The sequence below is a fragment of the Lynx canadensis genome, chromosome A3 (assembly GCF_007474595.2).
Source record: "Lynx canadensis isolate LIC74 chromosome A3, mLynCan4.pri.v2, whole genome shotgun sequence".
NCBI lineage: Eukaryota > Metazoa > Chordata > Mammalia > Carnivora > Felidae > Lynx > Lynx canadensis.
The window spans coordinates 13693724-13717267 of NC_044305.1; the positions used below are offsets into that span (position 1 = coordinate 13693724).

Genomic DNA, 23544 nt, shown 5'->3' on the forward strand with positions numbered 1-23544 from the left:
ATCCTTCTGGAGAGTCACCTGGCAGTTTTTGGTGGTCATAATAATGGGGGGGGGGGGGGGGCGGTACTTGGGAGTGTGATATACATTGTGATACTTTAGCAGGAAATGTATATTTGGTTTTTGTCCCCTTTCCTGGCTCCTAAACCCCTGGAATTTCTGAGAGATAAGAGAAACAAAGGTGAACTGGGTATCTTCTTACTCAGGACCAACCTCTTTCAACCACAATGAGTTTATGTTAACGAGCTGACTTTTGGAAAGCGCCTAAACAGGGGGGCTGGGTTGCCAGGGGTACCAACTAGCGATTAGAGGGCTGGAGCTTGCAGCCCCCTGACCTCCAGGGAGAGGCTAGAGGTTGAGTGCAATCACTAATGGCCAATGATGTAATCAATCAAGGCGATGTGATGAACCCTCCATAAAAACCCAGTTCTTCTTTTAGCACAGGCTGGCTCCAGATTTTCTTCTCCTAAGTGCAAATCTTCTTAAAAATTTATTTTGAGAGGGGCGCCTGGGTGGCTCAGTCGGCTGAGCGCCCGACTTCGCCTCAGGTCATGATCTCACCGCTTGTGGGTTCGAGCCCCACGGCGGGCCCTGTGCTGCCAGCTCAGAGCCTGGAGCCTGCTTTGGAGTCTGTGTCCCCCTCTCTCTCTGCCCCTCCCTCGCTCATGCTCTGTCTCTGTCTCTCTCTCTCTCTCAAGAATAAATAATAAAAAATAGTAAAAAAATTATTTTGAGAGAGAGTGAGAAAGAGAGAGAGAGAGCGCGTGTGCAAGTGGGGGAGGGAGGGAGGGAGAGAGAGAATCCCAAGCAGGCTCTGCACTGTCAGCACAGGGCCCGATGTGGGGCTCAAACCCACAAACCACGAGATCGTGATCTGAGATGAAACCAGGAGTCCGATGGTTAACCGACTGAGCCACCCAGGTGCCCCGAGCTATTTATTTTAAAAAGGGGGCTTGGAAAAAAGAAACAGAAAGGGCCTTTGGAAGGGGTGATAAAGCTGAAATCTGCTGTAGGACAGTCTGGCAGCCGAGGCAGTGACCCAAATCCTGATGCCAAGGGCAGCGGCTCTACTGTCCCGACTGAAGAGACGCCATTTTGGAAAGGCTCCACCTCTGCTGTGTCTCTGCCAGCCCCCCTTTCCTCACGTTCCGTATTTCACCGCATCTGAGTAAACCCAAGAAGCTACGTTCCCACTCCAGAGGGGAGCATGAAAACGAGTCATTCTGAGTTTCGTCCTAGGCCCCCACACACCTCATACCACCTAAGATGAACCAAGCTCGAGGACGTTGGCTTCCAACAAATCTTGGTTGACACGGGCATCCCTACCCCTGCCTTCAGTGGCTTATGGAACACCGCCTATTGTTCACCTGACCCTCTGATGGACTCCTACCCTGGATTCCTGAAGGAACACGTACCTTGGACCCCTTTCCAATGCAGACCCCTAACTCACCTCTCCTTTTCTGAGTCTCCCGGATACACCGCCTGCTACGCTCTATCAGTCATGCTATTCAGTTAATTCTGTTCTCGCTTCCTCCTGGCCCGTGTTTGATCTCTATCCTGCAGAAAGCCAAGAACTCTCCTGGCCCGTCCTGCGGGACCCCCTCTGGGTCCTTGGGCAGTTCACTCTCTGGCTGGGGGGTGTGGGGGGTGAGCAGAGCACCCGTGACTGTGATTCACAAATGCACCCTGAGAGCCCCAGGACTTCCTTTTGTCCTTACACCTCAATTTCCCGATTTCTTGCAAAGCGAGGGATTAAGAGACATTTCCTCCAAATAATAATAATACTCATTACTAGAGCTTTCCTGCTTTTTGAGTGCCTGCTACGGGCTAGGCCCCGTGCTTAGTGCTTTAGCTTATTTCCAAGGGGTGTTTAGTTCCTCATCAAGAGGGGGAGATGCTGAGGGAGGGAGGAGGAGCAAGTGTATCTGTGTGCTGGGCTATAGATAAAGACAGAGAGCTTCCTCTCTCCCCCACATCTGTGGTCTGTGGGGCAGCCAGAGGGCCCTCTTTAAGGCAAAAATCAGAGCTGTTGTCTTCATTTAAAATCCACCAGCTAACATCTTTCAGTGGCCACCGTCGACTTTTCCTCTCCAACCCACCTCTCTGCTCCCCGACCTTGCCAAGCCCGCGCCTGCCTCAGGGCCTTTGCACTCCTCCTTCCCCCGGGTGCTTTCATGGCTGGCTCCTTCGTGACATTCAGTTCCCACTTTCAGTAGCAGACAGGCCTTCTCCGATCATTCCATCCAAAATAACCCAGATGCCAACCACCCCCGCCCCCCTCGCTCTACATCTCTTACCCTGTTACTGTTTTTAATAGCATTTATCACCATCTGGGATGATCTTTCTTATTTATGATTTTTGGCGCTTCTCCCTCAACCAAAAGGCAAGCTCTGTGAGAGCTACTGCTATGGCCCCCGAGCCTGGAACACAGCCCAGTAAACAGCAGGTGCTCAGGTAAGTTATTTTTTAAACAAACGTACGATTGTACGTGAGCTTTACACGCATTACCACATTTCCTCCTCAAATTATCTCTTCCCTGTTTTACAGATAAATCAAGATGCAAAGTGACAAAGTGACTTGTCCAGGGTCCCCCTGCTAATCAGCAGCAGAGCTGGGATTCAAACTCACGACTCTCCCACCAAGAATCCAAAATCTTAAGCACTTAACGCATGGACCACATCTTCACAGGAATTAACATAAAGTATCTTATTTGGGGGAAGAGAGGCTTAAGGCACATTATAATCAGGTTTTTCTTTTTGTAAATGCCTGCTTTAAAACTGTCGATGTCTACTTTTAATGAAATAAATGGTCTGTGTAAGTAAATCACACTTGCAAAGTTAGGAGGAATGACAGGTAGCCGCTGTGTAAAAATCACAGCCCGGACCCTTTCCTCGGGTCTCAGGCTGGCTTGCCTTTCTAATAACTGCTGGGCTCTAGAAAGGATAAAAGGAGGGCCCAGGGGTGGGAAAGGATCTCCCCTTATTGCCTCTGGGCATCTGTGCCTTTCATTTCCTGGACTTGATATGGAAAAGCAAAGTTCCCCGGTAAATCCCTCATTTCTGAGCTGCCCTCCTCCCCGCCCTGAGGGCCAGGCCTCGGGAACCAGACACCTTGGCGGAGATCGGAAATCAGATCACGTTAGCCGCCCTTGACGGCTCCGAATCCTTTCTTTGCGCCCCCCCCCCCCCACCCTTTGGCAGCCCATAACTTTTTAGGATGTCATTGTAGGAGTCAGAACGGACCAGCTTTAGGGCCTCTTTAGAGGAGGGCCTCTTTAGAAGAGGACGGGGAAGTCCAGTCTTTGCTCCAAGCTGCTCGGATTCTGACATCCTTAAGTGCCAACCCCAGGTTCAGTCTCTGAGCCGACCCAGTCCCACATGCAAGGCCCCCTGGACTGCTGGCTTATCCTTCCTGCTCCAGACACATCTTTGCACTGTTCCCAGTGGAGGGAAGACTTGGTGGCTCTAAAGAGGCATCTGGGGATTTCTGAATGCTTCTCGTAGCACGACGCTTCTCGGATGGTGAAATTAGCGAACCCTGCTTCGTGCTCCTCACGAAGCATTTTCTTTTCTTTAAATGTTTATTTTTTGAGAGAGAAAGAGAGAGAGACAGAGTGCAAGCAGGGGAGGGGCCGAGAGAGAGGGAGACACAGAATCCCGAACAGGCTTTAGGCTCTGACTGTCAGCACCGAGCCCGACGTGGGGCTTGAACCCATGAACCTCGAGATCGTGACCTGAGCCGAAGTCGGCTGCTTAACCGACTGAGCCACCCAGGCGCCCCACGAGGCATTTTCTTAAAAAAACCTGTGTAACAAATCGACGTAGATGTCTGGGAACCTGGGAAGTGGTCTTCAAATATTCATGCAAAGTTCATCAATAGCTAATGCTTGGTTGAGAACTCTTAGTACCTTACATGAGTTTCTGAAAAACTTCTGGTGGCATGGTTAACAGTCAAAATCACTAAGATAATTAATTAACTTAGTTAACTAATTATAAGCAATGTAAATGAGGGGCGCCTGGGTGACTCAGCTGGTTGAGCGTCCAGCTCTTAATTTCAGCTCAGGTCCTGATCTCATGGTTCGTGAGATCAAGCCCCGCATCAGGCTCTGTGCTGACAGTGCAGAGCCTGCTTGGGATTCTCGCTCTCTCCCTCTCCCTCTGGACTCCCCTTGCACCCCTCTCTCTTTCTCAAAATAAAAAATAAACTAAAAAAATAAAAGCAACGTAGGGACGCCTGGGTGGCTCAGTCGGTTGAGCGTCCGACTTGGGCTCAGGTCATGATCTCGCGGTCCGTGGGTTCGAGCCCCGCGGTGGGCTCTGTGCTGACAGCTCAGAGCCTGGAGCCTGTTTCAGGTTCTGTGTCTCCCCCTTTCTCTGCCCCTCCCCGACCTGTGTCCACAGATCAGGGTTTTTCATCCGTGGTACTGCTGACATTTTGAGCCAGATCATGATGTGGTGTGGGGGGTGTCCCGTCCACTGCAGGGCACGGAGGGGTCCCCCCTGCCTCTAGATGCCGGTAACACCCCTCACCCAGTTGTGACAACCAAAAATGTCTCCAGACTTCGTCACGTGCACCCGGGAGGCAAAATTACCATCAGTAGAAAGCCACTGCTCTAAGTCATTAAAAAATAATGAAAAAACGCAGTCCTTGGTGTTTAGTCAATCAGCTTTGTATTTATACAGTGGGCAACCTTATTAACGAAACTAGCTTTCTAAATAATGATGAGCTACATTCAATGAAAATCTCAGGGCACCAGGGTGGCTCGGTCAGTTGAAGTGTGACTCTTGAGTTCAGGTCACGATCCCAGGGTTTTAGGATCGAGCCCCGCACTGGGCTCCGTGCTGAGTGCGGAGCCTGCTTAAGATTCTCTCTCTCCCTCTGCCCCTCCCTCCCACTCTCTCTCTTTCTAAAGTAAAGTAAAACAAACAAACACACACACACACACAATCTCAGTCTCCCAACAGTGAAAGGTGCCACTTTCCTGTCCCCAAGGGCAGTGTGATCCCATCACGGCAGCCAGACACCTGCCTGCAAATCTGTGTGTGACCGGGGCTCCTGCCCTCCCTAACTAGAAGGTGTGTGGCTTTGGGCACGTCACTGTGCCCGCTCCCTGTCTGGGTGTCGTGGGGGGTAACCACAGCACCTGTCTCCTAAAGTGATGAGGAGTCGGTGAGAGGACGCACGGAAAGCACTTCAGATGGGTGCCAAGGCTGGGGACACGCTCCCCCCGGCAGGCTCGTCCTTCTTATTCACAGAATCACTTCTCTGGGGCCTCACTGGCCACACCCAGCGTCGCCTCCGCTGTCACCTGAAGGGAAGGCCGGGGGGGGGGGGGCCCAGGGTGGGAGCCTGGCCTGGCATTTTGTGGTCGCGGCCCTCCGTCATCGCAGCGTGCAGACTGCCTCGAGCCAGGCCGGTGGCTGGCTGGGTACCCTGTCTGGGCTTGTAGACTTTTGTGGCAAAGGGCAGACCTGCCCACTCTGGAGACGGTTCACAAACACAGGCGACTTGCCACCTGCATCTGCCTTGCTTTTCTTCTGTGTGTGTGAGCCTGACATCCCAACCTTCAGGACAAGGCGTCTCAACACCTATTCTGGGACCTCTCCCCCACTTTTAAAGAAGAAAACCACAAACACACCAAACCAATCAAAGCCATCGCACCCTCCAAGCCAACTGGGCCTTTAAAAAAAAAAAAAACAAACCACTGCCAAGTAGCTGTTTACAAGCTGAACAAATAATTACTCTGCCACAAGGCAGAAAAGTATTAATTAAAGCTATTCATTAAACCAGCCCCACTATTCTGTGGGGTTTATCTCGAGGAAGTGTCAGCCAGAGGTTAGGGACGGATTAGCACACAATGGAAGGCTTTGCCAGTGAAATCTCCTCCTTGCGGTTTGCTTCTAATAATCAAGTTGTCATTAAAGAAAGAATTTAATGATTTTAATTGGGTTTAATTACTTGGAAACTCCTGGAAAACAGATCAGCTTGTTTAAAAGAGAAAGACAAGAAAATGAGGGTTGTAGAGAAAAAAATAGTTTGATTCGCATGTTTAAACAGTGAAGTTTAAAAAAAAAAAAAGTCCCAACAACTTGACTTCTTTGGGCAGTTCCACAGGAGAACACAGAAAACAGAAAAGATCTTCTTAGCTCAGCAAAGGGGTCTATTTGTACTAACAAGCACGTTGCCCAAAAAACTGTAGGATAAACCCTGTCACCACTGAGTCACAAGAGCAGCCACACTGACTACAAATGCTTAAATCATGGTCAAATCGAAGAGAACAAAGGTGTCTAAACTGGTTCCTCTTTGGGAGTTTTAGCCAAGGACTCAGACTCCTTGGTTTGTTTTTATCCTTTGGAAAAAAATGTTCTTTCTGCTGGAGGTATCTAGCAGCTTTTTTCTTTTTTTTAAATTTTTTTCTTAACCTGTTTATTTTTGAGAGACAGAGCACCAGCAGGGGAGGGGCAGAGGGAGAGGGAGACACAGAATCCGAAACAGGCTCCAGGCCCCGAGCTGTCAGCACAGAGCCCGACGCAGGGCTCGAACCCATGAACCGTGAGATCATGACCTGAGCCAAAGTCAGCTGCTTAACTGACTGAGCCACCCAGGTGCCCCGGGATCTAGCAGCTTTTAAAGCGTTTTTCTCTGGGATGTAAATTCAAAGGCAAAAAATTAGAAGTGGATCTGGAGGTCCTGGACGGAGCAGGGGGCCCGTCGTCCTGATTTGCCCAAATTGAGGGGTTTCCTGGGACTTGGGACTCCGAGTGCTAAAACTGGAAGGGTTCTGGAAGGATCCTACGAGTCGGTCACCCTAAGGTCAGTGAGCCACTGCCTGGGACCAAGGGCTATCTGATGGCATGGGAGACCAGCGCGTTTCTGGAAGTTCACGCAAGAGTTAGATCAGGGCCGGCCACCAAGCAAGTGCCTACTGCCTCTGTGCACCAGCGACGCGTCCTCGACGCTGGGCGTCTTCGTCTTATTATAATTAGCAGTGACCATGCTGCTTCAGCGTATCGTCCACCCAGAGGACATTCTTATACAACCAGCCACGTGCTTCTAAAGACGCGGTTCTTCAAAAGACATTTATTCACCTGTTCATCGTTATTTTTATTAAGATATTTACTATTCACTTATTCTATAGACTGTTTGCTACATAGCAGGCTCAGTGCCAAGCGCTTCTCATGTATCAACTCATTTAACCCTCCCCCAGGGATGCTATGACGTATTACTGATACTATACTCAGGCTACAGCGGTGGAAACTGAGGCACAGGGAGGCAGAATGACTTGCCTGAGGTCACATGGCTAGGGAGTAGAGCTGGCTTTGAACTTGAGCCGTCTGGCTCAAGAGCCCATGTTCTAGACCAGAGGTGAACTTTTCTAGACCAGGTGGCCTTTTCTATAAAGGGCCAGATAGCAAGTATTTTAGGCTCTGTGGCCCATAGGGTCTCTATCATGTCTCAACTCTGCTGCTGCAGCACAAAAGAAGCTTTTGCCAATATATAAATGGATGGGCATGGCTGCGTTCCAATAAAACTTTATGTAAAAAAACAAAACAAAACAAAACAGGTGGGAACCGGCTTTGGCCCACGGGATGGATACAGTTTGCCAAAGAAAATGAAACACGAAGATGTGCTGGAGGGTGAGGGAGGAAGAGAGAGAGCAGGACAGACTGACTGTGCCTGTGCGTGTTTGGGGGAGGCTGCTAGAGGTGGGGTGGGCAGGGAGGTCTCTCTGAGGAGCTGAGGGAAGACCCGAATGAAACGAGGGAGCTGGCCGTGGGGCGCTTAGGTAGCAGGAACAGCAAGAGCAAAGGCCATGGGGCAGGACCAAGCTCTGTGTTGGAGAAGCAGAAAGAAGGCCGTGGAGACAGGACCCAGCTCGAGGATGGTCTGCTCCGATCCCACCTTTTCCTCCCCTGCCACTCAGCCCTAGAGCATGTGACATCGGCTGTTTGGACCGTCCTCTCTCAGCCCAAAGGTTTCCTTTGTGTCAAGGATCAGGAAAGCGAGGGCGTTTGGCATGAGCCGATACTGGCATCGTTTCGGTCTGCAGAGAGGCTACCCATCTTACAAACACTGATGGTACATGTCCTGGTGTGACCAACAATGCTAAGCGTCCTACCCACCCCGCACCCCTCCCCCCACCCAAAGAGCAGGAGGACGGTAGGAGCAAACAAACAACTGTTTTGAGTAGCAAAATCGATTTCCCCTTAAATGGTGACAGAGCCCTCGGCATACTGTCATCCGGACTCCCAGCACCTACAGAGGCCCTGAGAAGCAGCTGGAAGTCCTCCATCAGGACACAGGGTTCCTCTTCCCTCACACCCCAGCTTAGCTGTCAAGATGCAGCCTTGTTGAGGGTGACAGAAACTCACTCACCCATCCTATCATTTATTCCTCAAATATTTACTGAGTGTCTTTTATGTGCCAGGCACTGTTCCAGGCATTGGGGTACACCGGCAAGCAAAATAGCTATAGAAATGAACAAAACAAGGTTTGTAGTACGTTTGATGGCAGGGATGCCGTGTACGGCCACACAGGTTGCGCACTGCATAACTCTAGGGGCACCATTCACACATAACCGCCATGAAAGTGGCGCCTCCCAGCGCCGAGCAGTGTACATCCTGTGCTTCCGCCAGGCAGTGGTAAATGCTACAGAAAAAAATAGAGCAAAGAATCCGCGTCATGTATGTGGACTATGTTGGAGGTGTGGCAATTTCATACAATGGTTAAGGAGGTTCCTGCTGAGAAGATGGCATTTGAGCAGATTTTCAGGAGGAGAGGAGGAAGCCGTGGGGGAAGAGGAGCATTTCAGATAAAGAGAACAAAGTGTTCAAAGGCCCTAAGGTGGGAGTGTGTCTGGCAGGTCTGACTACCACTGGGGAGGCCAGTGTGGCTGGGCTAGAGTCGGGGAGGGGAGGAGAACTAAAAGAGAGCACACAGCCCACCTTCTGGTAACAGCATCAGGAGTGATTCTGGGGGAGCCAGAATTTCACCATGCCCCGTCTGTGTAGTCGTGAGGGAGCTAACCCCACCAACCCCCGGGGTGACTGGTTCCAGCCAGGTCAAGGACAGCTCTGTCCGCGACTTGGTTGGAACTACTGACCAAGAGATAGTCCATTCACCGGGGTTACTGAGCTGGTAGAATGTTGGTCTTATGCTGCTATGGGCTATTTTTGCCACCACAAATGAAAGAAAAACCGAGTTCTGCTGACGTTGCTTGAGGCTCTGGATCCAGCCATGCCTGAAGCCAACAGACCCCTGAACATTTTATAAGAGCCAGTGAATTCACTTTTCTGCTTGAGTCAGCTTGAGTTGGGTTTCTGTTACTTACAACTGAAAGCAAACTGATCTGATGGCTGATTATGGGGCACATTGAATGTGCTGTGCTAGAAAGTAGGGATACAGACACAGCACCCTTGCACTTTAGGGGCTAAAGTCGAGTTGGGGAGAGAGACAAGTAATGAGGTGATGAAACATCCAGTGATACATGCTGTAGGAGGGGGCAAGTGCAGGGTGCTAAGGGAACACACGGGAGGGATGCCTAACTCAGGACAGTCAAGGAAAGCTTCCTGGAGGCGGAGACATTCAGGATAAGACCTGATGGCTGAGTGAGCATTAGCTGGGCAAATGGTGGCAAGTGGAAAGAGCATTCCTGGAAGAGGGAACAACATGGGCAAAGGCCTGCGGTTTCTTTGGGTACCAGCAAGGCTGTAGCCTAAAACATCCACTTGGGAGTCTCAGAGCTGAGGCAGGAGAGGACAGAAGGAGCTGGGTCTAGACGGGTCTGGAAGCCAACCCACAGAGTTTGGACTTTATCCTGTTTTTTTTTTTTTTTTTTGGAAGAGAGAGAGGATGAGAGAGAGGGAGGGAGAGAGGATCCAAAGAAGGCTCTGTGCTGACAGCCGTGAGCCCGATGCGGGGCTAGAACTCATGAGCCGTGAGATCATGACCTGAGCCGAAGTTGGCTGCTCTACCGACTGAGCCACCCAGGGGCCCCTGGACTTCATTCTGTGAATGAGGCACCAAAGCCAGCAAGACTGACAGGGACTGAGCAGGTCACTTAAATCAACCACATGGCCCAAGTGACACACACACGGCCTTGTTGTCTTTCGTTCTCCAACTCCTGTTGGAGTTGGAAATGTTTAACTTTCCTTTTCACTCTTCCTGGAGACAGACAACAGTGCAAGGGAGAGTCATGACAACGGATATTTGGCCTGAGGCAACAGGGAGTGGTGGGGACTGTGGCAAACTGGAGCCCAGCTGGCCCGTTTACAGGAGCGGCTGCCATGAAGCTCCGGCCAAGTGATGCCACGTGGGATTGTGATCATGGCCAGACCTTCTGATTTTTCAAGAGGACCCAGAAATCTGAATTTTTACGTGAAATCTCCCCATTTCATATTTTTAAAATTTTTTAATGTTTATTCATTTTAGAGAGAGAGACCAAGCACGGGCAGGGAAGGGGCAGAGAGAGAGGGAGACACAGAGTCCGAAGCCGGCTCCAGGCTCCGAGCGGTCAGCACAGAGCCCGACGCGGGGCTCGGACCCACGAACCGTGAGATCGTGACCTGAGCCGAAGTCGGATGCTTAACTGACTGAGCCACCCAGGTGCCCCTGAAATCTCCCAAATGTAAATGCTGCAACTGATTTTAAAAATGCAACAAAAAATATGGCTGAGAGTCCCTCCCCCTGCCGCCGCCATGATGTCCGGCATAGAGAGTGGCTGGTTTGGATGGAGGTTTGAAAGTTGGCCCTAGAACTGGGGGCTTGGTGATTGGCTGTAGCCTGCTTGGAGGGGCCGGGTGGGGGGCCCAGAATGGTCTTTGGAGCTCTGGTCTGATTCCTTCTCTGCTGCTCACTAGCTTGGCGGTCTGGGGCGGTGTCCTTCTGCGTAGAATGGGGATCACCACATCTGCCTTTGTGGGTTTGTCTTGAGGACCAAGGGTCTGACTCGTGACCCAGTGCCATGCACGTGGGGGAAAGGTTTATAGCTTTTATCCCCATAGTTGAAGGCTTCTGGGTATGGGTTATAGGACAGACTGAAAGTCACCATAAAAGTAAATACCTTTTTTTCTTTTTTTTTTTTTAGCTCTTACATACATAAATTTGACAATGAGCAAAATGAGCGACTTCCTCGAAAACCACAAACTACCACAACTCGCCCAGGATGAACGAGCAGCAAGCATTAAAGGGATTGAATTCATGGCTGAAAACCTCCCGAGAAACAAAATCCCCAGGTCCAGATGGTTCCACTGGAGAATTCTACCAAATTAGCACCGATTCTCCGCAACCTGTTCCGGGAAACAGAAGAGGAGACGACACCCCCAACTCATCTTATGAGGCCAATGTGACCCTGACCCCAAATGAAGAGATTATTTCTTAAAGAGCCTCTAATTTTTCAAGTAAGAAATGTTGACCTTACCGCTCCAGGCAGCTGTGTCCCCTCCAAAGCACCCACAGTGCCCTTCGGGAAAAGTCACCTGATTCTCAGACTCGTCGGTTGAGGTCAGTGGGGCAGGAACGATACTCCAGTTTTACAAGGGAGCAAACACCTCTCTAGTTCGCAAATATTTCCATCAGCTCGAAAGAGAACCCCATACCCATGAGGCTATGGCTCCCTGTTCCCCACTCCCCTCTAGTCCCTGGCAAGCACCCGTCCCGTGTTCTACCTCTATGGATTTACCGATTCTGGATGTTTCGTATAAATGGAACCACACCATGTGTGTGCTGTGTCGGGCCTCTTTCACTTTGTGTCGTGTTTTTAGGGTCGGCCCATGTGGAAGCATAGATCAGCACTCTGTGCCTTTATGTGGCTGAAAAATATTCCACTGTACGAACATCCGACTACGTGTTTATCCCTTTGTCCGTTGACGGGCATCTCCAAAGAGATTCTCAAGCCGCATATTTCTACTTTGAACTAGGCCCCGTGGGGGGACTTGGGTCAGAGCTTTCCCCCTCTGCCATCAGGAGGCCCTACGAGTTCCTTAATTCACAGAGGAAGTGGGGGGGGGGAACAGGCGTGGCAGTGGGAACCTCCTAAGGCCCTGTCAAAGTCAACCCCCCATCTAACCAAGCTGACACCTTCCTGCCGTCCCCCGTGTGACACCCTCATTGCCGAAGGCCCACGGGAATCCCAGCGCTCCTTGGACAGCTCAAGAGCCCTATTGTTGGGGAATTAGTACCGTAAAAAGTGCAGGTGGGGCGATGGGGGAGGCAGCCTCCCAACCTGCTAGTTAAGCATAAGGGAAAATTGGTCCCATTATTTCGGCTTGCAGGGTGCCTAGGATTTTTTTTCACTCCTTATCATTGTGAGCACCAAACCCTATATTTACAGAAGACAAAGAGTGTCTTGCTTGAACCCAACCGACAATCTGTTGTAGGTTTTGCATAGGAGATTTAAATCCCTTTTATTATTATTACTTTTTTTTTTCCCCGCCCCCCCCCCCCCCCAGATCCCCATCAGCATTCACTGAAGGGTAGAACTAAAGAAGCACGGGGCCGGGGGGGGGGGGGAAGTTGGCAAAAGAAGTCTTGGGAAGCAGTCGGCGTTTGTTAAATCTGGTGGGCGGAAAATCGGGGGTCTTAACCGGCTCGAGAACCCTCAGCCTAAGTTGACTCTGTAAGGAAATGGTCTCTTTCCAAGCAGCAGAGAGCACAGGGCTTCAAAGACAGTCTCTGCTAATGAGCACTTTTCTGACAACCCCAAACCATCTCTAAAATATATTTTATGTTGGAAATAATCCTTTAATGCTCTAAAATACATAAGGCACTTGGCAGGGAGGCACGCTGGCTCAGGGAAGCACTATTACAGGGGATTAAATCTACAAAGGGTACCATCCCCTGCCCACGGCCCCCCCAACTGTCATTCACCTCTAGGACACCTTTCAAAGCACTTCCAGCCTCTTCCTCACCCACCACCGCCAGAATGACAACCTCAGATGTTTGCTTCCTGCCCTTCTGGATGGACGGGAGCGGCTAACTAAGTCCCCATCCCTCGTCCTACCGAGAAAATAATCACCGCTCGAGAAGGCCAATCAAAGTCCTCATTTCTTTATTAGCCACAAAGATGAAATACCTTTCACTTCACTGAAAAGAGAGCTGGAGGGGGAAAAACAAAGATTTAAATACAAGGTTTAACCCCCAGTGGGGGAAAGAAATCTCCGACTTCCTCAGAAAATCCTTTCCAAATTGTATTCATCTTGACTTAATCCACATCTACCGAGTGAATTAGGCAGTATTTATTTTGAAAATCCATTTTATAGAGTTCCAAGGACTCTGTTTTCCTTGGGCAGGGCTGACTCCATTCCAGAGCTGGAGGCCGCTGCGAGGGCCCCGCCAGGCCTTTAAACTTCCAAGGTGCTGGCCTCACATGGCTAACACAGTGTAAATAAACACAGCTGAGCCCGGAGAAATTGGAAGGTTTTCTCATTAAAGAAATAAAATAAACAGATGTCCTTAAGCACTTTGGCTTGTGTTTGTCAAAGGATAGAAAGCTCTAGATGTCTGAGCGACAGAGGTGAATTAGAGCTACATCTCAAGGTAGATGGGGCAAAAAGAAAGAAAAGGAAAAGAATCCGTGGTCCTCTGAATTAACTAATAGTCCTCCAGGGAGGGCCCTTTTGATTTGAACCGTAGCAACTTCTACAAATAGTTTTTAACTGCTGGGTCATAAAACCGGGGTTTTTTATTTCTTCTCAGTTTGTAAAGCAGTAACGGACAGGCTAAGCCGTGTATCGCCAACTGGATCTGATTGAATCCCGACGGCACTGTGCTGGGTATTGCATTCCGGAATCCGGGCCGGAATCACGTAATAACACCCGCTGAGGAGTGGGGGGAGGACCGCGGCTGGTCGGAGGGGACAGGGGAGCCATGGGAGGGAACGTGCGGGGAGTCAAGGTCTGGCCGGGCCCGCTCTGCCCAGCCTCTTCCAGACGTACAGAGAGGCCGGTGGGCTGGCTGCATCCACCAGAAAAGTCGTCACCAAGTGAGTTCGTGGCTTACATCTTGCTTCACTAATGTGTGAAGGAATCACTTGGGAGTCAAGTTTAAATGTCCTTTCTGGTTCATCTGGGACCCGAGACCCTGAATGTCGAAGAGCTCCCCGGCGATGCCGGTCCCTGGACCACGCTTCAGGTCGCCAAGAGGGCTTACGCTCGTTGCAACGGGGTTCTGGCAATGAGGAGTGGCCGTTCCTGTAAGAACCGATCGTGAAGAAGTCTGAACGTTCAGACCCCCCTCCGTGTCTCAGTTTGGGTCTCCCCAGAAGCAGACCCTGAGTCTAGGATTCAGGTGTGAGCAGTTTATCTGGGAGGGGCCGCTGGGAAGTTCTGGTGGCCCGGGAGGCAAGTGGGGCCGGGGGAAGGAAGTCCACGAGGGTGGGGACATCTGGGGGACGGTGAAGAACACCCCCAGAGTGTCACAGCTACTTGCAGGGGGAGGCCATCATGCCCACAGGAACGGGGAGGGCTGCGGGGGCCAAGGGTGGGGCGTTAACAGCACTGCTCTAATGAAAATTCCGTCCTGGCCACTTACTAATGGTGAAGTGATGCGATTCATCACCAAGCAATCCCAGTGAGAAATGAGCCTCTTTGGCGTCCCGATGGCAAGCCCCGTGGTGCTATGAGCCATCGGGAGGGTGCTCAGACCTCATCAGGAAGGTCTGAGAGCAGACGCTGGGTGCGGGGCCCTGCTTCCCTTCCAGCTGCTGGAAGAGGGGGGTTGGTGGTGCCTGTGGGAGGGGCTTGAACCACGCGGAGTGAGCGGAGCTCCCAGCCACAGGAGATTCCCTAGACGGACCGTCACGGGGAAGGGGACAGCCTGCATCTCTGAGACAGGGTGCTAAAGGCACAGTTTGGGACTCCTCGACGAAGCTTGGAGGTCGGCCGGAGGGAGCCAGGGACCGGCCATCTCTGCCCCCACACGTCCCGCACACCCTGGGCACAACCTGGCGTTGGTGGCTCACAAATGTAAATGCCTCTGGGGACAGAGGAAGCGCTGAACAGCCCGCCGTCCGGCCGCACGTGGAAGGCCCCACCCCGTGGGGGGTGCCGAGGTGCACACGTCCTGGCGAGGGGTCTCCACTCTCTGAAAACTCAGGTCTCGTGTTGCCAGGACGCCCCAGTTTTCAAGAGAAGTGAGACATCTAGATTTTTAAAAGTATTTTTTTCCTTAATGTTTATTTTTGAGACAGAGAGAGCGAGAGAGAGCACGCAGACCGGGGAGAGGCAGAGAGGAGGGTGGGGGACAGAGGGTCCGACGTGGGCTCCATGCCGACAGCACAGAGCCTGATGCGGGGCTCAAACTCACAGACTGTGAGATCATGACCCGAGTCGAAGTCAGGCGCTTAACTGACACGCGAGACATCCAGATTTTCATGAAAACTATCCAGGTTTCAAAACACTGGCAACGAGTTGAGAACTTAAAGACATGCCAGGGGGCCAGAGTGCGCCTGTCTTTAGGCCACATTTGGCCCTGCCCTGCCCATCTGAAACCTTGAATCTCTTCAGACCCAGCGGGACATGGCCCTTTAAAGGGATGATGTGGAGGGAAAACCTGGATGGGATTGTGCCCAGGCAGCAGAGGCATCAAGGGCCACTGGGCTCCATCCCAGGTCCCCCACCTGCCCCAAGCCTGCCCTAGAGGGGCCACCCATCATCTTGGCTCTGGGCAGATGCTGATAAACCCCCGTCTTGTCACATGCGCACGGCTCTCGGCTCTCGGTTCCCTAGGGGGCAGGCACCCTGGAGTCTCATTTCTGCAGTGATTGCAAACCACATGCACTTAGAACTCCCTGCCCGCAAGCTATTTACTTATTTGTTTATTCAACAAACCTTTGTCAGCAGATATGCCCGGTTGCAGCTCACAGTCCAGCAGAAGAGTTCACTCCAGTGGCCTGAGAACATTCACATGGACCCCGGGGGACGCAGTTTAGGTGCATGGCTAAAAGCAGCGGGCCGCGTCCTGGCTTCTGTCCCTTCCGAGCTGGGTGACTGCGACTCCAGTCAGGCCACCTCTCAAAGCGTCAGTTTCTCCAGAAATGACTATAATAGGAGCCACCATGCCTTACAGGCTTGTGGTGGGGACTCCGCCAGAGAGAACGTGTAAAGCTGCAGCAGTCCCTCACTGTCCGTGCTGGGGGGCCTGGCTGTCCTCCTCGTGGGGAGGGGGAGGACGTAAGCGTGGAATTCAGGGCGTCGGTTACTTGCAGGGTTTCTCAAACGCAGCACTATGGACGCCTGGGGTCAGGTAAGTCCCTGGCGTGGGGGCACCCTGGGCGCTGCGGGATGTTGGTTATGGCAGTGCCGGATGTCGCCTGGCGGCCAAGTCACCTCCAGTTGAGAACCACGGAGTCAGAACCCTAGGACTGGATGTACGGCTTCGTGGAAGGATCAAAAAACCACAGAGCAGAGGGAGACGAGTGAGAAGCGCGGGGTATTTAAATACGGCCGTTTACATACATGCCCTAAATGTACAGAAACAAGCAGTACGTATTTTCCAGGAAACCAGAATCGACCACAGTGAACTATGGGGAGAGGGGAGGAGGAAAACACACGGGGCGCCTGGGTGGCTCAGTCGGTTGAGCGTCCGACTTCGGCTCAGGTCATGATCTCGCGGTCCGTGGGTTCGAGCCTCGTGTCGGGCTCTGTGCTGACCGCTCAGAGCCTGGAGCCCGTTTCGGATTCTGTGTCTCCCTCTCTCTCTGACCCTCCCCTGTTCATGCTCTGTCTCTCTCTGTCTCAAAAATAAATAAACGTTAAAAAAAAATAAAAGATAAAAAAAATAAAAGGAAACACACATCGTACCCCCGTGAAACGAGAGAGGGGCTTTGTGTGCCCACAGAACACGAATAACTCAACATCTGCGCATGAGGCCCAACTTCTAAAACAAGAGAGTTCATAGCAGAGTGCTCGGCGTATGGCAAACTGTGCAAAAAAACCAGAATTTGTTCAAGAGGAATTTGCTAGTTGGCAATAGGGGGTGGACAGGTCAGGGCCAGAAATGAGGACACCTCTACAGCCCAACGTTGGAGAAGAAGGAGCCGTGTTGCATTCTTTATTTGCGGTTGGTTCTGCCCTCCACATATATCCAGACTCCCCTCACTCCACCCCTACCCCTCTGGTCCAAACAGCCGGCATCTTTCAGCTGGACTCTTGCAGTAGCCTGCTCACTGGTCTCCCTGCTTCCTGTGTTGCTCCCCTGTGGTCTACCCTCCCCAGGGGGGCAGCCAGAGGGATTCTTTAGAAATATAACTCAGACCCTGTCCTCTCTCTGGTCCAAGCTTCTATGGCTCCCACTTTAGAGCAAAAGCTCGGTGAGTTATTACCCTCCTCCCTGCTTGCTCTGCTCCAACCATGTTAGCTTCCTGGTTGTCCCTAAAATCCACCAGGCAAACTTCTGCCGCAGGGCCTTTGCACTTGCCGTTCCACTGCTCTTTTGCCACATACCTATCTGTTCCTTTAAGTCTATTCGACATTCAGCTTCTCCATGAGGCCTCCTTCTCTGGCTGCCTTTTCTCAAATTTAATTACAATCCCTCTCTTCTGAAATGCTTCATATACCTCAAAGAACACCATCAACCAAGGGAAAAAACCCAAGCGGGGAAAAAAAGGTATTTTCAACTCACATATCTGCCATTGCAAAATACCGCAAATCACATATATACCCAGCATATATAAAGAGCTCTCGGAAGTCTGCGCTAAAAAGTCGCATCAACCGATGAAGAAACGGGCGAAGGATCTGAACAGATACTTTTCTCAAGAAGATGTCACCAATGGCCAAGCAGTACATGAAAACACCCTTAGTCATCAGTCAACGTCATTAGTCATCAGGGACATGCCAATCAAAACCACCGTAAAATCCCACTTCACCCCCACTGGGAAAACTGCATAACCACCAAGACACTAACGAGTGTTGGGGACGAGGTGGAGAGATTGGAACCTTACACGCTGCTTAGGGGACCGTAAGATGGCGTGACCGCTCCGGGGGAGAGCCTGGCAGTTCCTCAAGATGTTCAACCTGGAGTTACCACTCCCAGGTACGCACCTAAGAGAACTGCAAACCCCTGTCTGTGCAACATCTCACCCTCAAATGTTCACAGTGGCGTTATTCATACCAGCCCCAAGCCCAGCCGTCTGTCAACTCACGAACGGACAAAGAGTGGCACATCCCATACCATGGAGAATCACACAGCAACGAAAAGGAATGGAGAACTGGTACACGCAGTAACCGGGGTAGATCGAGAAAACATGATGCTAAGTCAAGGAAGCCAGCCGCAAAAGACCACACGCTATGATTTTTTTTTTTTTTTTTCCTAAGGAATGTTTAGACAGGACAAATCTATGGAGACAGAAAGTAGATTAGTGGTTGCCAGGGACGGGGCGGAGGTGGGGGGAGGTGGGGAAATAGGGAGTACCTGCTGAGGAGCACGGATTTCTCTTTGGGGTGATGAAAATGTCCCACAATTACACGCTGCTGATGGTTGTGCAACTCTGACATGCTAAAAACCACTGAATTGGGGCGCCTGGGTGGCGCAGTCGGTTAAGCGTCCGACTTCAGCCAGGTGACGATCTCGCGGTCCGGGAGTTCGAGCCCCGCGTCAGGCTCTGGGCTGATGGCTCAGAGCCTGGAGCCTGTTTCCGATTCTGTGTCTCCCTCTCTCTCTGCCCCTCCCTCGTTCATGCTCTGTCTCTCTCTGTCCCAAAAATAAATAAACGTTGAAAAAAAAAATTTTAAAAACCACTGAATTGTACAGACTGAAACGTACAGGTATAGCACATGGATTATATCTCAAGAAAGCTGTTATTAGTATTATTATTATATATTTTTTAAACGTTTTTTATTTATTTTTGAGACAGGGAGAGACAGAGCATGAACAGGGGAGGGTCAGAGAGAGGGAGACACAGAATCCGAAACAGGCTCCAGGCTCTGAGCCGTCAGCACAGAGCCCGACGCGGGGCTCGAACTCACGGAGCGCGAGATCGTGACCTGAGCCGAAGTCGGCCGCTCAACCGACTGAGCCACCCAGGCGCCCCAAGAAAGCTGTTATTAAAAAGCACACACAACTGGTCCTGGAGTTGAGTTTCCCATCGGTACTGAGCTGTCTCGAAGGCAAGGCACAAAAGGAAGAGTCCGGGGCGACCCACGCTGATTAATCCCCCTTAAGAGTCCCTTCCTGGCCACAGGCAAAGAAAGGCTACCGAACACCTTGCATCTGCCTAATCCGGGCTGGAAAAAAAAAGTTCGGGGCCTCACGGGAGCGGTGGGAGGAGGAGAGGTGAGGGGAGAGGCAGCAACTGCGGGCTCCTCCAGCTCTCTAGGGAATTTCTAATGGATCCACAAGATGGGGGGAGGTGCTCTGCCAAAGGGACGCTCTGGCACCGAGCACTGGGTATGAAGAGATGGAAAGGAAGTGGACAGACGACAGCCTCGAGCAGCACATGCCTCTGATTGGGAACAGGAAGAGAGCCCAGTTTCTGTCTGAAAATTCAAACGCTCTGTTTTGAGTCAGGCCTTAATCATTTGAGCTCTGTTGCCCTTATTTCCCTAAGTAAACAGCAAGTTACCCCTTTGGCTGGGGCCACAATTGGCATGGTTTCTGCTTCCTGTACAGTGCTCAGTGTCATGGCCACAAGCAGGGAGCTGCTGGTCCTTGGCACGGAGGTACAAGGTGTCTTGGCCTGTACCTGTCCTCACCCTCTCTGGAAAGAGCACTTCGGTCTCCCTTTGGGAAGCGTCCCTCTCCCATTCCATCCATTCGGCTGGGATGGAGCTGACCCGCTCCTCCACCCTCTCTGGCCGTGGGCTCTTGATCTGGGCTGGGGCTTGATCTAGGCTGGCGAATCAGAGCCCCAGAGGTTAGGCCGATGAGATTCAAGCCTGAGAGTTGTGCTGGAATTTGGGAAGTAGGTCTCCTTTTTTGGATGGGATTGCTGACAGAGAGTCGCTGTATGGAGGAAGTCGGCTGAGGGATGCAGAAAGACCAAGCCTCGAGAATGCTGCTTGTGCTCCTGGATCCAGCCCAACCTGAATTCCAAGTCCCTCTGAGTTTTTCAATTACTGCGATCCAATAAATTCCCTTTGTAGCTTAAACGCTCTACAAAGTGCTTCAAATTGAGTCCTGCTTTGCTACCAGCTGTTAGTAATGAGTTCCACGTAGCTGTAGCTTCTGGAAAAGCACAAAGAGAAAGAGTCGTGGGCCAGAAGTCAAGGCTACGTATTTTGTTTCTATTATGAATACCTTGACTCCATAACCTCCCTGTGCCTTAGTTACTCTGTCTGCAAAATGTGGTTCATACTTCTGTTCCTCTAGGGTCCTCTACACTTCTCTCACTTCCAAGTTTATTGCTGTAGCCCAGATCTCTCTTTGGAGCTACAGATACAGTTGCCCTCTAGGTTCTTTTTCCTCAACATTTTTCCCTTTCATTGTTCTTCCTCTTATTACATGGTGCTCCGTGCTAGGAAACGCTAGCTCTCCTCCAGTATCCACTCTTCCTTTCTCCCTCTCAGAATAACAGAATCCCTGAACTTGAATGGTGCATGTGACAAGACTACATCTCCCAGGTTCCCTTGCAGCTATATGTGGCCACGTGATCAAGTTCCAGCCAACAGAACGTGAAAAGAAGTGATAGGCACACATTCCGAGTCTGGCCCTTAACAGAGAAGGGGAAAAATAAGATAAAGAGGGGTAAATTCTCCTTTTCCTGTTCCCCCTTCTCTCTGGCTGGGATGTACACACGGGGGGCGAGCTATGTGTTATTTTGCCAATGAGGGCAACTTCTAGGGAAGGCAGAGAACAAAGAGGGCCTTCGTGCCTGGTGCTGTGTAGGAGTCTTACTGGCTTGAACTGTTTACACCTGGACGGCTAGCTGGACGAAGTCAACAATCTTGTTTAAGCCACGGTCACTTTGGGTCCCTCTTGGAGTGGCTGGATTTAGCAAACTAAAAAAAAAAAAATACTCCTCACCTACGGGAGAGCGGCGGGGGGAGGGTGGGGTGAATTCTAGAACAGATGTGAACGTGGCACCATGTTTCCCCTGGACATCCTGGGGGCACAGAGGCAGACAAGTGAGCCTGAAAAATGACTCTCTCTCTCTCTGGGCCTCAGTTTCTCCTTCTGTACTACGGAGAGTAACCGGCCATGTTGGTCTCCTAGGTCCCTCCAACTCCGACCTTCTGTGGTTCTGAAATTCTAGGATAGACGCTGAAGTCAGATGCCAGTGGGGCCAAGGAGGGTCCCATAAGTGGGTTAAACAGGCCAAGGGGGCCTGTGGGGTGGGCTGCACAGGGTACCCCCCCAAGAGGCCAGTCGCTACTCAGCTCCCATCGATGGCTGCCACACGAAAATGCAGGATTGCCAGATTCTCTAATTTTTCAAGAAGAGTTGGAAATCTGGACTGTTTGGGTCCGTGCAATCTCCTGATTTTTAAATGTTGGCAACAAATTCACATTTTTTCAAACACTCTAGGGGCCAAACAAAAATGTCCGCAGGCTGAATTTGGTCAGCGGCCACCAGCTAGGCGTTTTTTGTTTGGATACTATTTTCCTTCCTTCCTTCCTTCCTTCCACAAATATTTATTTGATGCCTTCTAAGTGGGGGCACTGTTCTATGCGCTGGGGATAAAGCAATGAACCAAACAGGCAAAAAAAGGAAAAAAAAAAAGTGCCTGTCATCATGTAGCTTTTCTAGAGGATCGTCCTGACTTAATCATGCAACAAATATTTATTGAGCAATTCTGGCCCGTGCATTGTTTGGCTGAATAGGTAAAAAAATGTTCATGGGCCCTGCCCTCGTGGTACGTATAGCCTAGAAGGGAGACACACAGTGAGTGCATAATTATAGATGAAAAACACAGTTATGGGGAGCGATGTGCTTTAGATAAAGGTTAGCCAAGTCCTCTCGAAGGAAGCTACATTTAAAATGAGAACTGGGGTGCCCGGGCGGCTCAGTCGGTTAAGCGTCCGACTTCGGCTCAGGTCATGATCTCACTGTCTGAGTTCGAGTCCCGCATTGGGCTCTGTGCCTGGAGCCTGCTTCAGATTCTGTCTCCCTCTCTCTCTACCCCTCTGTTGCTCACGCTGTGTCTCTCTCTCAAAAATAAATAAACATTAAAAAATAAAATAAAATGAGAACTGAAAGACAAGTAAGAGTTATGCTAGTAAAACAACATGCTAGAACATTCCAGAGTATAGCAGAGGCTTCCAGGGTGCTCCTTCCCCACATCCTCTCAGCTGTTGCCATTCCTGTCGGTGCAGAGGCTTTCAACTGTTAGTCTCGAGGTTCCCTGCTGGAGGGCTTTCTCAGGGGCAGGCCCGAAGTGTAGGGAGGTAATCCCCTAGGGAAGCCCTTAAGCTATGATGGAAGGGAAGTGGCAGAGAAACATCCCAGCGCCCTCACTCCTGGCGGGTCAGCTCGGAGGTGTGTTCTACAGAGTCTCCCAGGGGTCCCCGGTGGGACTGGGCCCCAGTCACCTGCAGCGGTAACTTGTACGGGCTGCCTTGCCTTCCCATCTCACTTTTCCACTCCGCATCCGGCCCTTCCTGGGAGAAACCCAGCAGAGATGGGAGGGAAGGTGGCTGGTTTGAGGACAGAAAGCACTTTAGGACGAGAGGCAGGAAACAGGGCTGCAGAGGCGGGCAGGAGCCTGCTCACGAACAGCCTTGGGAGGGATGTGACACGACCAGGTTTGTACCGTAGGATGGTCCCTCTACAGGCAGCTATAAAGGACCAGCACCACAGCTGGACGTGAACGTGGCTGGGCTGAGGTGGTACGGCTGGAGAGAGGCAGCTGGCAGTGAGGGATGACAAGGTGGCATGGGCTCTGGGCTCTGCCCTGGTCTCGAGGACGCCCACAGTGTGGTTTCAGGAACGGTGGTGAGACACAGACACAAAAACCATCCCCACGATGACAAAGCCCTACACAACCCGCAAGAACCCGACCGTTACCCGCAGCCGCAGAACTTGACAGGGGGCCGTCTCTAAGGGCAAGACGAGTGAAGGCAAGCCTTTCAGGGGGCAGTGACTTTACCGGGGTGGTTCGGAAAACCCTAAAACGCCCAGACCTAGTGGGTAACCCGCTACAATAGCCCCTGCGGGACGGCTCAACTTTTTGCAACGCCGGCCAGTCCGGTCTGGTGTCCTTTCGGCAGTTCTCGACTCCGCCACCCTCTGCCTAAGCCGTGCTCTGTCCAAGAACGCACGCCGGATTTCCCGCAGGCCCTGCTAGACGTATTAACGGCATTCCTACGTGGCAAGAGATTTCTGCACCACCAACACCATTTTTATACTCTTTACAACACAATGGCAGATGATAAATCTATCTTGCTAATTACACATCCAGCTTGTTATAAGCCCCATAAAGAACACGGGCAGCTGGAAAAGCCATGAGGTGATGTCAAATCATATTTCTGGCCTCTAAACAGAAACAGAAATATTTTCCAGGCGCTGGCGAGTCTCAGGGTTCCTACCCGTGCATGGACGCAGCTGCCAGCAGGTTGCTCACCTCAGATGAGATGATAGCTTTTGCCTGTTCTCGGAATCCCTGCCCTCCACCCA

At 51.3% G+C, this 23544-nt stretch overlaps 1 protein-coding gene across 1 annotated transcript in view; it reads right to left on the bottom strand.

The window, feature by feature from the left end:
* EYA2 (EYA transcriptional coactivator and phosphatase 2) overlaps window positions 1-23544 on the bottom strand; it is an 89507-nt gene that overhangs the window by 56984 nt on the left and 8979 nt on the right. The gene's annotated exons all lie outside the window — the stretch shown is intronic.